Source organism: Phasianus colchicus, chromosome 19, assembly GCF_987193195.1.
Source record: "Phasianus colchicus chromosome 19, bPhaCol1.hap1.1, whole genome shotgun sequence".
In the NCBI taxonomy this organism is placed as follows: domain Eukaryota; kingdom Metazoa; phylum Chordata; class Aves; order Galliformes; family Phasianidae; genus Phasianus; species Phasianus colchicus.
The window spans coordinates 6329329-6345314 of NC_143454.1; the positions used below are offsets into that span (position 1 = coordinate 6329329).

A 15986-nucleotide genomic window follows, 5' to 3' on the forward strand; every position below is an offset into this window, starting at 1 on the left:
GGCAATTTGTCTCAGCACTCACACCTGCTTTTCCAGTGAACTTTGTGTTTCTGCCTACCAGCTCTCCTCTCCCTCCCAGCTCCAGCCACATATCCTCCTGGAGCTTTATTCCATCTACAGTATGTGCTCTCCTCACAGCCATCAGCTTTTCTTCCTTCCCACCTTTCTGAAGGAAACACACTTTAATTATCTGTCCTAGAGCAGCTGGTTGAGGAAGAGCAGTCTCTTTGCACACCTGGTGATGCCTACAGCCACAAGACATGTGGTCTTCAGAAAGCATCCCCTGCCAAAGCAAAGCACCTCTGTCTGTATACGACAGCCTGCTTTCCCTTTGGCAACAGGAAAATAAGGCTGACGTGAGAGAAAGGATATGGAGGAGGGCAGATCTTCCCACCAACACAATCCTGGTGGTGGTAGAAGATGCTGGGCAGGACACAGGATTCTGGTCAGCACATGCACACAGCACCATGGGGTGATCCCACCTGGGGAGCACGTTGGAATATCCTGATGCACAGGGCTGCAGCATGGGATGGAGGAGATGGGACACAGAAGGGCTCTGTCAGTGCTATCTCCTCCACCAGGGCAGTTTGAAACTCCAGATGCACCAAATCACGTATCTGCGCCGCAGCCTTCCTCTGTGAGCCCTTAAAATTCTTTAAGGTGATAATTCACACACACCTTAGAGACTGATTTTTCAAGTGTTCGACATCTCCCACTGCGATATTAAAGGCCCTGTTTTCTCAAACGTTCCGTTATTTTGCCACTGACTACTTTCAAAATTAGGAAAGGCTAAGAGCGAGCTCCCGTTCCTGCAAACTGAAATGCTTCCACTGACTGTAACAGGATTTGAATCGATCCCTGAGCTTTGTGCTGCACTTCCCCTTCCACAGAGCAGCGGTGACAGCATTCCCTGCCTCTTTTCTTACTCCTCTGTCTGGACTGCAGGCCCTCAAGGGCAGGGAGCTCACATCCATACAGCACCTTGCACAGGAGGCTGCAGGCTCCTCAGGGCTCCGTGCCGTCCTGCAGATAACAGCAGCGATAGGGGAAGTTGAAATGCGCAGCTCAGGGTCATTGCAACTGCTTACAACCTCCCATTTTATGTGCTGCTTCAATATCTGCTGTAATCTTTGAAATTACTTATGTGGGAGTTGACATAGAAGAAGAGATTGTTGGATTGATATTCTGTTTGGCAATGATGAAAACCTTTTTAAGAAATACCACCTTAATCCAGCACCCACAGAAGCAATTTGCTAATCTCTTTGCTGACTTAGCTTCCATCAGTCATATTACCACAACCAACCATATTGCCTGGCCAACCATATTATATTCTTCCTAGGCAGAGAAAAAACGTCCTTCCTGACCCCAGAAGATGGTCAGCCTTTGCTTTGAAGCATGACATCTGATTACCATTGCCCTAGATTGCAGAGCTGCAAATGCTATTAATTGCTACAAAGTTGTGTAGACCCTTTACACTTCAAATCCACCCAGACTTTCATCTCAGAGACATCCTGCAGCAGGGAATTGTGTAGCCTCACTATGGGCTGAAGAAAGGACTATTTCCTTTTAATTTGCCTTAAAAGTTGTGCCCTTTAATTTTGATGTGTCCCTTGTTCTTGTATCATCAAAGCATTAAAATGTTTCTCATCACTTTTCTCTCTAACCTTCAGATACTTTTGTGCTGGAACCCAAACGTACCTCCTTACTCCTAAGCTTTCCCAGACTAAATAAACTATTCTTTCCAGTCTTTCCTCATTTAACTTGTTAATATTTGTAAAGCAATTTAAAATATATTAATACAGTTCAATTATAATATCGTTTCTATTTTTCATCCTCCCTTTTAATGTCTCAAGTATCCATTTAATTTGCCATCAATCTCCATTGATTCTCCTTCTGATGATATGTTAGTCTTTATAATATCCTGGGGAATATTTCTTCTGCCTTCCTGACCAGCATTTTGGAACAAAGAAACTGAACTCCATCGGATCATAAACATGATTCACTCTGCACTCCACACGCGTATGGATTTGCAGTTGCTTAGACTTTGATCTTGGAATCAGATTTCATTATGCCCATGGTAATTGGAAATGTGTCTGTGTGATTCAGGCTGCAGGATCAGGCCCTCTGCAGACATGATGGCTCTGGGTTGGTGACAGTTCAGCACATATTTAAAAGCCCTATGTTCAGTATTCTTTGAGCAATAATTAAGCCCTCAGTAATGTATTCTGCAGAATTCTGCATGTCTTGGAGACAAGGATGTGATCTGATGTCTGTCCAGCCACAAACAGGGCAGGGATGGTGAATGAAAAATGGTTACTCACTCCTTCCCATCCTACAGAAAAGTTGGAGGTACCCAAGGAAATTATGTGGTGGCTGATATATATATATATTGAAAAAAAAATAAATAAAAATTGAAATTTTTTTGCACACAACCTGTAACTATTTCCTTTACTGCAGGATGCTGTGAAAACCAGAAGCACAACAGCCGCACTCACAAGAGCTGGGCTCCCACTGACACCGCATGCAGCTGTTGTGAGACAACTGGTGACTTCACACATCCCCAGCCAGATGCACACAGCACTCCTCCAGGCTTCCCCAGTCCCTTCAGGGCCCACCACTCACCCATAGGACACAAAGCCATCGCTAAATCGACCCTTCACCTCACCCAAGGTGGCAGCTCTCATAGCTCCTTCACTGTCATCCCATCCCCGTCTCTTAATTGAGGGCCTTCCATTGGCCTCTGATGTTTTTTTTTTTTACTTCTTGGAGCATCCTGTATTTATTTTTCCCATTCTCTAAAGATACTCTGTTCCAGCAATTCCAACAAATGTTGCTTCCTCCCACTGTTTTGGTGAGACCATTTCTGAGCTGCTCTCATTTTTAATGCAGTCTGACCCAGCTCCATTGCCAAAATGCACCACTCCTTCCTCCATTTCACTGCCTTACATCCTGAGCAGCACGTTCACTTCTGATCGTTACATTTTACCATTAACTTTCCTCCTGGAAAAGTAAAGAAGACTACTGATACATCTATCTATAAATGCAATATATAAATATATATATTTATAAGAACCCAAATTTCAGCTAATAGGCTTCTTTTAGCCAGCACGACATAAATATTGACGTAGAATCCTAACTGGTGGCTTTTCCCTGCCTGCTTACATTCAGCTCACTGGCCTAAAATACAGTGCAGTAACCCACCCTCATTTTCAAATACTTTATAGTTCTCTTCGGGAGAATGGAAATGGCAGATAAACACATTTATCAGCATTCTCAGACATAAAACAGTGAAGCCTGGAGTTGTTTTGCAGAAACAACTCTGAATTTGGACGGCATGACATAAGCAATTCTAGAAATAGCTGCTGGTCTTAAGGCTACATTACATGTGTCCCCATTGCTGCTTTCTGCCCGTTCATGGTTTCAGTACAAACAATATGTTGTCTTTGTTAATTCTCTCCCTGGATTTCCTCAGCATTTCTCAAGCGTTCTTCAGTCTCACCTCGTGTCTCATCATCTCTCCCTGCTCCCTTCCAACATGCAGCTGATTTTGACTGCAAGTCTCCCCCCGCACTGAGCAGTGCAAGAAATGCCTGGATAACTCTACCATCCTCATACTGTAGGCAAGGAGGTGACCCGAGCCAGGAGGGACCTAAAGCCACATATGCATCCCAGCATATGTCTGAGGCTTTTGCTACCCGCTCACCATCTGTACCTGCCTGAAGAGCAGTCACATGCAGAAAGCAGTCAGGCTGCTCCAGCACTCAGAGCCTGCCTGGCTGCTGTGTATTCCACCCATCCCAGAAGTCCAGCTAGAGATTCACACCTGCTTGTCTTGGTTTTTCTGCTTGTCCTGATGCACTGGTTTCCTCCCCCAGGGTCACAGTTCAGTTCCTTCTGTCCTTCCATGGTTAGTTTTAGCTTCTTTGCACTTTTCTAACTACTGCTCTGAACAAACATCTTTTATTTATTCTCCTGGTCCTGGCAGCACGTCTGGAATGTATTGCTTACACCAGGCAATGGTTCTAAAGCTTGCCCTCCCCGTCTTCCATGCTGCTGAGCAAGTCAGCTCCCACAACTGCAAGGATAAATTATCACAAAGGTCTCCAGTGTTTGCAGTGTATCTGACAACCTCATACATTGCTCCAGCAGGTAAAGAGATGGCTAAATGGGATCAGTTGTGCCGACTCAGTACTTCTGGCCAAAACTGCATCCAAAACCATGACGGACACGGCGGAATCCAAAAAGCAGGCCAGGTTCTACATCACACTCTAAATCAAAGATAGGGATCCTCACTCACCACGAAGCCAGTTAACTCCCCCAGTTTCAGCAGACTGTGCTGACTTACAGCAAGCTTTTCACAGGTACTCACTGTGCATTTCAGCTGCAATATGCATAGATACAAAAGTCCCAGCTACAGGAACACCTGCCATAAGGCTCCAGGTTTTTTCTTCTATAAACATGGTCAAAGAGCACGCTTCCTCTCAGGAGAGCCACAGGACAGGTCACAAGCATAAAGGGACTGCAAGAACCAGAGCTACTCTGTGGTCTTAAGTCCCCTTATTCTGCTGGAAATCATGCAAAATGAGAGAGCAGAGGGAAGTGTGAGAGCTCCCTTTGCTCCCATGCTGTGTTTTCATTTCCAACAAAATGCCCTGGAGCAAATTTTTTTCTTTCTTTTTTTTTTTTTTTTTTTTTTGGAGATGCCCTTGTGTGTGAGAACATCTTATAGCTTGGTTTGCAAGGTTTTGCTTCAATGCTTGGTATGTATCAGCACAGAGCTGGCTTTGTTGTGATTTGTTAACCTGGGAGAGGAAGGATGTCACTGTGATGGTTTTATTCTATTCAAAAGTGCTCACTGCTAATGCACACAGAAAAAAAATTGTAGGGATTGAAAGCTGCACTGGTGCTCCTGGCATTTGAGCTACTTCTTGCCAGCATTTCTATCACTAACACCAGCATTTCTATCACTAACACCAACACTGCACAATGACAGTGCGTCTGGCAAAGGCTGCTCACCCTGTCCTCCTCTGGAGGCCACCATTTGAAGAAGTCTCTTTAGATTCTTTGCTCTGCTCAGCTGCTGCAGCTTCAACTTACTGCTGTTCCCACTGCCACTGTAAGGGCTGAACCATCAGCAGCACAACGGCACAGGAGGGGGAAATGGTGTGAGTGAGAGCATTGCAGCTCATTGTGTCAACACCCAGAGATGTGCCATCATCAGAGTGGGGGGGCTAAGTGGGATCCATGGGGATCCAGCACCAAGCTGGCCTGGCGGGGGCCATGGCAACAGTGCTGAGAGTAGGTAAGCTATGCCTTGTAGGCAACTGTAAGATGGATGTAGAGCACATGACTTCAGAAAAACAAACAGAAAAAATAAGTAAGCATCTTTTTCTCTCTCTCCTGTGATGCTGCTCACGGCCCTTCCTGCCTCCAGGCTATAAGCAAACAGCTCACCGTGCACAGGTCTGCAAAGGTGTGGACTTGTTGCATCCCCAGCCCAAGCATTGAGGGAACCCAAGGCCTGACACTCAGCTTCTTTCCAAAGGGACATGTTCATGTCACCTTCACTTAGGATCTGAACCAGCATCCCCGAAGAAAACTTCAGTCTTTCAATTTTCTCCATCTCATTCTGCATCCGCTGTCTTACTTCTGCTCCTTCTTGCACCCCTCCCATCCACTCCTAGCAATTTTTCTTCCCTGCAATGGAACAGCTCAGCTCATCACGCCAGCGCAGCTGTCCCATGCCTACTCTCAAACCCAGGTGAACATCACCTCATTCATCGAGTCCTTGCCCATGCTTGACTCCTTCTGGACAGCCAAACCCAGCAGCCATACTCCATTTCCCATTCCCACACTGACCACAGGCTGCAGCCTCATCACATCAAGCTCTGCACCTCTGCGTGGCAACACCGAGCTGCACAGCGAGCAGGGAAAAATCCAGAGCACTTTGTGCTGCCCCACAGAGCTGAGATGCTCTGCCCCATCCCAGCCCCACAGGGCAGCCATCAGAGCAGGACCGTGGGTCTACCAGAAGCCCTTTCCCTCCATGCATGGATGTCCTCCCTGGGAGGAAATGGGCCAAGGTCCTTACAGTTGTTAACAATCTCGTGGTAGTTTTACAAGAGGAACGGCGTAAATCAAACCGTAGGACACCAGCTACCCAACTCTGGGTAATTTATATTCTGCCTCACTAAGTTCATCTCTGCACTTTCAATGCGTGAAGTGATTTTTCACTTCCCCTGTAGTATTTGCTGGCACGGAGAAGCTGCTGGGCTCTGTCCCAGAAGTAGCTGCATTTCATCACCGGGTAAAGGATTCCTGCATGCACGGGGCCAGATCCTCAGCAGGAATCCTGCACCCGCCAGAATCAGGCCCAAACTCATTCAGCTGCACCTGGCTCCTCGGAGAAGAGAGCCCTGTTGTTACTTATCGCTTCCCCCACCCTCGCCCCCAAGTTATTAGCAGCCCTTGGCTCCCTCGCACTCCGGGCAGGGAGAGGCACTACGCCCTACTCGGCTCCGCTCGGCCCGGCTCGGCTCCGTTCGGCCCCACTCGGTTCCGCTCGGCTCCGCGCCCGACCGCTGCGTGGAACCACAGCGCCCCCTCCTGGGCGAAAGCAGCGCCGCCAGCCCCGCGGCCGCGGAACGGCTCCGCACGGGCGCAGCGGGACGCGGAGCTGCACGGCGGCGGATGGAACTCTGCCGCCAAGGTAACACGAGAGAGGTCCCTGCGTGGTGCTCAGTCCAGGAGCGGCATGCCGTGGGTTTTGTAGCCGTTTCCTGAGCTTTGGTAATGCTAATTTTGTTTTTTTTTGGGGGGCAGAAGGAGTAAACCTCCCTCCACCAGCTGCTCCACACCCTGATGGAGTCCAAAAATCCACATCCAGCTCAGAAGGTGGGCAGGGAGATGATATGGAAGGGGCTTGGCTGGTGCTGGTTTGTGCAGCCCTTTCCCGAGCAGTGCTCAGAGCAGGCACTGAGGCTGTGCCCGAGCAGAACAGGAGGCTCTGAGATTTTTCTGCTGCACAGACAGCAGCAGTCAGAGCTCCACGGAAGCGTGCAGCGTCAGCCTCACGCATACCTCCAGTGTAGTAAACAGAGCAGGTGAGGAGGGAACAGGGCTACACACTCCGTCAGGATTCTGTGTTCATCTCCTTCGGGACACCTTTTTACCTACAGCACACCTTTTCACCCTGTTTTCCTCCTCTCCAAAGTTTCACCATAGACTTCAGTTGGCCTCATCGCAATCCTGCTTTGGGAGAACAGCACAGCTTCCTTCCTAGGCCCTACAGAAAGGGGAGGAAGGTCAGAAGGAAATGCTGCTTAAATACCTCTAATGCACTGACATCACCTCCACCGTGTGCACTGTGCCTGCTCTGATTGGGGGGGCTTGCAAAGGCAGATTTGTGTTTGCGCTCTACGGATGGGAATTGCTCTGAACCTGGGTGAGACTGAAGCAGAGTCTGCACTGTGCGCATTCAGCTATAGATTCACGTGTGGTTTTGCTCACAGATAGAAAAAGCAATGCGACTCCAGCAGAGCTCTTCACATTCTCACAGAGTGGTCCTTGAACTGAGAGGGAATGACGGCTGTGGGATTGCCACTGCTCTCCCAAGCCATTCCCTGGTCCCTGGCTGCTGCTCTGCTCTTTCAGCAGTGAAATCAGTGCTGAGTTCCTGGGAACATGCAAAGAGCACTAAAACAAACGTAGACTCACAAAACGCTTTTTCTGCTGAGTGGCGAAGGGCTTCGGAGGCAGACAAACCCCAAATCAATGCCTGGAATCAGCAAGAAGAAGACGATACCAAAAGAGTAAATCACCTACCAGGAGACCTGCAAGGAAGACAGCGTGTGCATGTTTGTGTGAACGTCTGAATCCTTGGTTCACATAATGAGAGTCTCAGTGCAGTCCTGCACATTACGGTGTTCATGTGTAGATCAGCACTGTGTGTGTGTGCAGGGGAACTGCGGGGCTGTGCAGCTTCCATGCCAGGGTGAGACCGAGATGCTGTGCTTAGCATGGGGTGAGTTCACAACGCGTGTTTTGTGTGCTTAGCGTGTGCAAGCATGCAAGGAAAACCCGACTGCTTGTCTGCGTGCGGTGTGGGAGGGAGAGAGCCTGGGTTTGTCTGGCTGTCACTCACGAGAAGATCTGATCAATCTTTTTCAAGGCATAAAACAGACATATCCTTTTATATTTCTTGCAGCAAAGCATCGCCTCCTTTTGACTTGGTGTCTCTGCTTCTCAATAACCCTCAAATACTTCTTTACAACTCCCAGAAAAGCAGCTTAACTGCCATTAACAAATTATTGTTATGCATCCAGATGAGCAGCCAGAGTAAAGCATGAAGGATCCTTCTGTCCTACCTAGTGCAGATGTCAATCACAAGGCTAAAGCCACACATTAATGCTGCCAGCGCTTCATCTGCTGCTTGTTTCTCTCCACAAAAACAGAACTGTATACAAGAAGTGACCCCCCCCCCCCCCTCCCTTCTCATCTCTCAAGTAAAGCGCAGAGGGATTCTCTGAAGCCAAAAGATACGCTCACACCTACAGCACCACTCTCTCTTGGATTTTAACCCCAGGGACCCCGGGGATGATGTCATGGTGGGGAAATGCCCTCTGTCATCCTATTCCCCATGGGCAGAAAAAGGCAAACTTGTGCTCCACGACAGCACTGAGCTGCGAGAATCCAATCTCCTGAGCTGTGGGATGCGGCCCCTCCGCCATCGCTGCCCTCCCCCGGCTCTGCCGCTGTCTCCCAGTCCCCACTCCAAGTAGAGGCAATCAGCCCAGTGTGAGATTCGAGGCGACAGACTTTCCTTTTCCTCCGCGATTTGCTTGTCACTTGCTAAAACGGAGCGGTGGATTAAGTGGAGATGACACCATCTCCTTGGGGACGGTCCCCCCCGTTTCCTCCCCCCTCTCCGGGATGTATCGATACTCGGAATACAGATGGAGCCTGGCTGCCTCCCACCCCCGGCTCGCTGCCAACACAGCCGGAGCTGAGCCCCCCCATTGCCGGGCATCCTCCAAGGGCTGCGTCCTTCCCAGCGCTCCCAATGCTCCCATGTGCCGACAAAGCTCGGCCCCACTCTCCCTCCCCCCCCCGCCCCCCCAAGTACTACACAGGACCTCTGCCATCCAGCCCTCCGGGAACTCCGTGCTGCCCAATGTGGGGTGCGGAGCAGAGGCAACACTTGTGCGGGGCTGGGGGCGGAGGTGCCGCGGGCGTTACACAACGCGGCCGAGGCAGGACGGGGATGCCGGGGCAGTGGCATCGCTGCAGCCGCAGCGCCGCGTTCGCCTTACCTGATGCTAATGTCCCTCTCTGGCGGAGATCTGCTCGCCCGTGGGTTTTATTCGGCTCGGTAGGAACTTGTGGGAGAGCTTCTGTGTCCAGCTTGCATACTGGGTGCTGGGTTGATAATGCAGGCGTGAAAATCCTGGGGCTCTAGCAGTCCTTTTCATGCTCAGACAGAAAATCCCCCTCCTTGATCCAGATCGCGGGCATTAAGGGCAGAGGAAAAAAAAAAATCCCTGTTTTATTCTTTCCTCTTTCTTTTTGCTTTTTCTTTTATTCTTGCTCTCCCCCCCCCTTTCCTTATTCCTGTGCCCCCCCTCTCCTCTGCTGCTCAGTTCGTAGCCATCGGGGGAAGGAGCAGAGGCAGCAGGGAGAATGGAGAGGGGGTTAGAAATAAAAATGAAAAGGGCTCCAGGAGAGAAGCGAGAGGCTGGGCTTGTCACAGGGGGAGGGGCTTGAAGCGGCCTGGAGAGGATGAATGGGGAAGAGGAAAGCAGGGAGGAGCCCCAGCCTGGCCATTTTATTCTAAGAAGTGTTTTGTACATAATTAGGAAAGGGGGAGGGACGGAGGAGAGGGGGGGGGGGGGGGCAAAAAGGAGGGACTTCAGCTTCGTCCAGACGGAGCCTGGGCCGTGGGAAGGGAGGATGAGACGGGGAAGGGCCGCTGGACGGATCTTGGGGGGATCTAAACTTGCCTGCCTCCCGTTTTTGGAGAGGAAGCTGCAGCGGAGCTGATTACGATTCCAGGCAGCCCCCATCCATTAAGTATTTTAAATATATATTTTTTCCTCTTCCTCTCCGTTCCTTTTCTTCCCTCGTTTTCTCCTTACCGGATCCAGGCAGCGCAGGGCTCGATTCTCCGAGCAGGCTGGATGAAAGGAAGGAAGGAGGGTGGGAGGACGCGGGGGGCTCCGCTCTGGGTCTGCCCCCGCCTCTCGGGGCGGGCGGAAGGAGCCGGCCGGGTGCGGTTCAGCACCACGGACAGCTCCGTCCCGGCGTGAGCCCCCGAGCCTACAGCGGACAGCAGCGAGCCGAGCCGAGCCGAGCCGAGCCCAGCCGAACCGAGCCGAACCGCCCCGGGAGGCAGCGAGCAGCCAACTGCTCTCCTCCGAGCTTCCTCACTCCGTTTGTAGGCTGGGTTCGCCTGGCAGAGTGGGTGAAAATCCCAAAGCGCATCTAGAAGAGGTTTGGGAATGGGATCTCCCGCTCTTCCGCAGCTTGCCTTTGGTTCACATTAGCAGGATGGGCCTCGGCAACCGCCTGAGCGCTTCAAAAAATACATGAAAGACAAGGAAGGAACGAGTTGGAGACGGAGGTGCCTCAAGGGCATCGCTCACCCAGACGAATCTCTGCAGCCCGGCAAAGCCCAGCGCAGAAAGAGCATTTAACATTCCCTACTATTGTGTGAGGTTTCTAGCAAGAGACCTCTCAGACAAATCATTAGCTGTGCTGTGTTGCCAGAAGGGAAACCACTCAGCCGCTTTATGCAGGCTATATGGGACAGGAAGGACAATGGAAGATACCCTCCTCCCACCTCCTTTCTCTGGCCTGCAAGGACAGTCAGTTCTGCCCTTCTCTCACCCATCCCCTGTGGCTGCAGAACATTGTCTTAAGCTAAATCTTCAGCAAATCTTTCCTAAGCAGAATTAGAAGCTGTTTGCTTAAAATCCAGGCTGCTCTGATAGGGTTGAGGCTTAGCTTATCTCAGTTAGTGTACCCAAAGCTTCTGAGTTTTACTTTTTTTCCAGGCAAAGTTCAGCTGCAAAGCATGCTTCTTGGCAAACCACCTCTGATTCTATCATATTGGCTCATGTGAAAAAATAATGAAATAATTCTCACGGATCGTCCTGGTACAAGGCCTCAGGGGAATGGCAATACACCATGACAGAGGGGTTTGAGAGATTAGCTCTTATACAGACCATAAATCTGCAAGGCATTTGTTTAAACAAATAAATAGTGCCTGGGGTTATCACTAGTGTGTATTTTCGTTGTTGACCATGGCATTTATCAGAAATGAGAGGGAGATCCGAGATCTTAAGGAGAGATCTTAGATGAGGATGTTTAAAATCAAAGCAGAATCTCCAGGAAGGAACAACTGCTGTTGTCACATGGGATTTACTGATTCATCTAACAGAACAATACTGGGTATCTTTCCTTGTTGCCCCAGGGAAGGTTGCAGTGTGATTAGCTCTAGCAAGACCTGGGACAACTCAGATGAATATTTCATATTCCTGTGAGAAGTCGGTGAGAGAAAACAGGTGAGCCCAAAGGTCTCGAGGTTCTAAAGAACAACTCAGAAATTCCCTACACTGTAACACCTTCTTCCACAAGGTCAGAGTCAACAAAAACCTCTGATCAGTGTCCTGCCTGAAAACAAGAATTACCATCAAGATCATGAACTTATAAGAAGGGAACAAAGCAAAATGGAAAGAGAAGTTTTGCTCTGAATTTTCCTGCCCCAGACTCTTTTCTCTCTTCCACCCCAGTTCATAAACACACTATTCCCTCCTCTTTTCCAAAAGCTTTTACTGTCTCTGTATCAAAAGAGGATTATTTGGTGCATTGAGTATTCAACACGTTCTCTTACAGTATTGTTGTGTTCAATGAGCTTTGCTCATCTGAATGGACACTCACTGCATAGTCCACTGGTTTAATTTGCTGCTTTGGAAACCTAAGCAGGTTACAGCATATTTAGCTATGTGTCTGTTCTTATGTGTCAAAGATAAGGCTTCTGGATGCCATTTTTAAAAACAAAATTATTTCACTCCAGTAGTTTTCTCTTTTCAGTCATCTCTTCTATGATTCTTCTTTTTAGTCTTGGATATTTCAACTCGCCTTCTGCCTGCAATGAACGAAGCCTGGATCTTCACCCCAGATCAGCAAAGCTCCATTGAACAAGAGTCTTTATTTCTTTTTTCCAGTGAGGAGTTTTTCTGAGTTGTTAACAATTTTAGCGTGTCCAATTCTCACTTCTTCTCTTCCAACAGTTTTCTTGAAAGCAATGATTAGGGTTTTTTAAATTACAATCTTCTTCCCATGAAGAAAATAGAAACTAGTCAATCAAGAGAGGATATGAAGGAGAATAGAAATTTGTAGCATGTGGTGTAAAAAAAAAAAGGTCTCCCGTTTGCAAATAGTAGGCAAAAAGAAATGGTGGTGAGGATAGAGAAACAGTAATTTGGACTGTCAAAAGCTTAGCAAGACATTACATGAAACTGAGAGATCAAAAGCAGAAATAAGTGTCCACGTTCAGGTGAGTTTCCACTGCATGCTCCAAGTGTTATTTCCTGGTTATCTGTAAGTGCCAAGTGCAGATGGTGGGTACTTCACTTCTATTTGTGATTCTAGGGCAGAAACTCACTTCAGAGTCCCTTAGGTTGGTGAGAATAATCAGATTCTACTCTTGAGTTTTTCTTGTTCTACCAGCAAACTTCTTTTGACGTATCCTCTTGTGCTACCCTCCTTGAGGATGCAGAACGTATTCTTGTCAATGTTTTGCAGACTTCCTTGTTTATTACAGGCTAAAAATGGATTAAACTTGCTTTGTGAGCATGGTATTGGTATTCTGGTGCTCTCCAAGTGTCTCGTGAAATGTATTTCCTATCTCCCCTGCAAACAATACCACAATAAGTACTGATCTTATTTAGACCATGTTTTGTGTTTGCTGTGTAGATATCCAGCTCCTAAGCACTAACCATATTAATTTGGTATCCCTTAACAGGTTGGTAGGTATCTCACTTTCACAAAGATGAATGGGTGATACCTGGGGTTGTGTGGCCAGATAAACACCGGGCTGTTTTGATGGATAATGGAAAAAGACTGGGATTGGACTCAAAGGTCAGTGTTAAGAGGCAAGGAGCTGGCAGAGATTTGTTTGCACAATGCCCAGTGCAAAACTAAAGGTTTATAATCAAAGCTAAGCAAAAATGTTGACAGGTCCCAGGAGAGTGGGAAGAAACTGTTGGGAACTTAGTTTTTCTGAAAAGAGTTCTGAATAGCTGATTCCTCTGCATTAAACTGAATCATCCTCAGTGCAGTTCTAGAAGCCTGAAAGGCACTGAACTCACTGAATTTTCCAAGTGGGTGCTGTTCCATCTTTGCACTTCACCTAAATTAACATATCCCCAAATTATCTATTGAGATAAATCACTTTCCAGTTTCAAATCAGCAAATGAAAAGATACCACAGCTTTAAAATTGAACTTGCTGTCCTAGGCACTCATCTTTCAGGATACTCGTTCTGAGCACTGTGAGCCTCTGGGGCTGCAGAATGAGGTTTTCAATCTCCTGAGATTTAGCTTTCTGATGAGCTTTTTTTTTTTTTTGGTATTTTTACTACTGGTCTTGGGTAGAAAGCAGATGGCTTGTGAAAGAAAAAAAAAAAAAAGTGATAGTAGTTTGTCATTGAAGCTTAAAATAAGACAGAGACCACTATAAGGTCAAGTCGAGGAAGACACAGTGGGCAGAAAAGAGTAAGAACAGATCATTTCCCAGCTCAGAAGACATGCTGATATGAAAGTTCTTAGCCAGGGTTAAATGAAGCAAAATTAATGATACGGTTCACTGGATTAACACGGAATTATAACAGAACAGGTGTTTGGTTTCAGATATTTGTCTAAATATTTTCTTCAGTCAATGAAAGAGTTTTAACTTGAGGTATTATCTTGTTATCTTAGATACTGTCTTAGATAGAAGATGAATTTCCCTCTGAAACGAGCTCTCTTTGTTGACTCCAAGGGGAAAAAAAATAGCAGCTTAGACTGAATTGTGAAATTTTAGTTGGATGAAGTCAGAAGAGTTGAGTCTCATCCTCTGGAGCTTGCTGATGTTCATTGGAATGCAAGCAAATGAAACCAATTCTGCTGAGTTTCCCAACTTAGTCACAAATCTATCCTTTTTATTAGCACTCTTTCATATTCACCATTGTTACTATTGTGTAGTAACAAGTACAAGCCATCAGTATTCATCACCTGCAGCTTAGCTTCCTTCTGAACTTGGACTAAGGCTTTTGAAATCAAACTACTTGTAACTCCCAAACCATCACGAGCTGCACACTGCACAGAAGGCTTCAAGCCTCACTCTTCTTCTATCTGCAATCACTTAGCACTTCAGACCACTCAAAAAAAAAGTGTTGGTAGATGAAACCTACATGCAGTCAAATGCAAGGATTGGAATGTTCAACTGAGCTTTTTTGTTTTATTCTTCACTCCAACGTATCTATGTCCTTGCACCTGTTTCATTTCTCTGGGAGCCCCAGAAATGCTCATTGCCAAGGGGATGGCAAAGGAAGAGGCACTGTTATCTCCTGATGTTTGTGAAACAGGCATGAGAAAAAAATCTTTTAGCCCAACTAACAAGGATTGCTGGAGGAATTGGACCATCAGTGGCATTTGTATTCATTATACACTAATTCTGAAGCAGGTCTATTCTAATTAATCCAAGAGAGGAAACCAATGCACGTCTAGCAAGGCTGAGATAAAGACTGTACCATCAGATGTTAGTACAGAATAAAAGTACCACTCATAGCAGAAAACCAAGTCATAACATACATACACATCCAACTAAATTCTCACAATTCAGTCTAAGCTGCTATTTTTTTTTCCCCTTGGAGTCAACAAAGAGAGCTCGTTTCAGAGGGAAATTCGTCTTCTATCTAGGACAGTGTCTAAGATAACAAGATAATACCTCAAGTTAAAACTCTTTCCATTGACTGAAGAAATGTCACATCCGACTGTGTGACTTAATTTGATACTGGTGTAGTGTAACTGTATGGATAATTTTTGGGGGGGAGGGGAGCAGAGCTTTTATTTGTTTTTTTAGAAGTGAAGGCACAAGGCTGCTTCATCTTTCTCATTTTAACTCTGGTCTGTAAATACTGATCAAGACACAAATCAAAGGGGATAAACTTCATTTTCTGGAGCCTGAGGATCTGTAACACTAGGGCAGGCAAGGCAGCCCAGCACATTGCAACAGCTTCATGCAACCAAATTGCACTTTTTTGTCAGCACTAGTCTAGGTCAGAATGAACTATCTCCAGCATCTTCTCACAAACCAATATACCTGGCAAGTTGCTCTGCTGGAGTCACACTTTGCCTCAGGTACAGAGTGAGTCACAAGGTTGGGAGCTGAGGCACCCTGAGGAATGGGATTATTGTTATCATACAGTATCCACACACCCTAAGCAGTATTATTCCTCACTTACAAAAGTGAATTTTCATCTTGTTAAGAACAAGTTGAGGTGGGCAGTTTTCGGGAGCTGTGTTGAAAGATGCCTCCAAATGTGCTTTACAAAAAATCTCTGCATAAACACAGCCTCTTAGACTGTTCTGGTTAGTGGTCAGAGTAGAAGATAAACCAAAACATTTGGGAGTGTGTTTTGGGAAACACAGTCAAGTTATCCAAGAATGAGCCCTTGTGTACCATATACAGGTATCTAAAATGAAGTTCTTGGTGCGTAGTGAGGAGCACAGCTGCCAGATTGTTTAGATATAGCTTTTATGCCACAGCTTCCCAAGCAGCATGTTAAAGTGTGTATAAAAACTGCACCTTGTTTATTTTATTTGGAATCTTCCCAAAGCAAAGACTTCTACTTGCTCTGTGTAGGCACACCTCTCCCAGAGCACTCCTCAACTCAGCTGCTGCCTTTCTCTGCTAGCAGTAGAACTGCTGACAGTGAACTTTGCC

The 15986-nt window shown here is 47.0% G+C and overlaps 1 protein-coding gene across 1 annotated transcript in view; it reads right to left on the reverse strand.

Moving 5' to 3' along the window:
• BRINP1 (BMP/retinoic acid inducible neural specific 1) overlaps nt 1-9701 on the reverse strand; it is a 79160-nt gene extending 69459 nt beyond the window's left edge. Inside the window, exon 1 of the mRNA XM_090121285.1 lies at nt 9312-9701. The gene's annotated coding sequence lies outside the window, so the exon portion shown is untranslated. The remainder of the gene's footprint in view (nt 1-9311) is intronic.
• Nucleotides 9702-15986: the final 6285 nt, after the last annotated feature.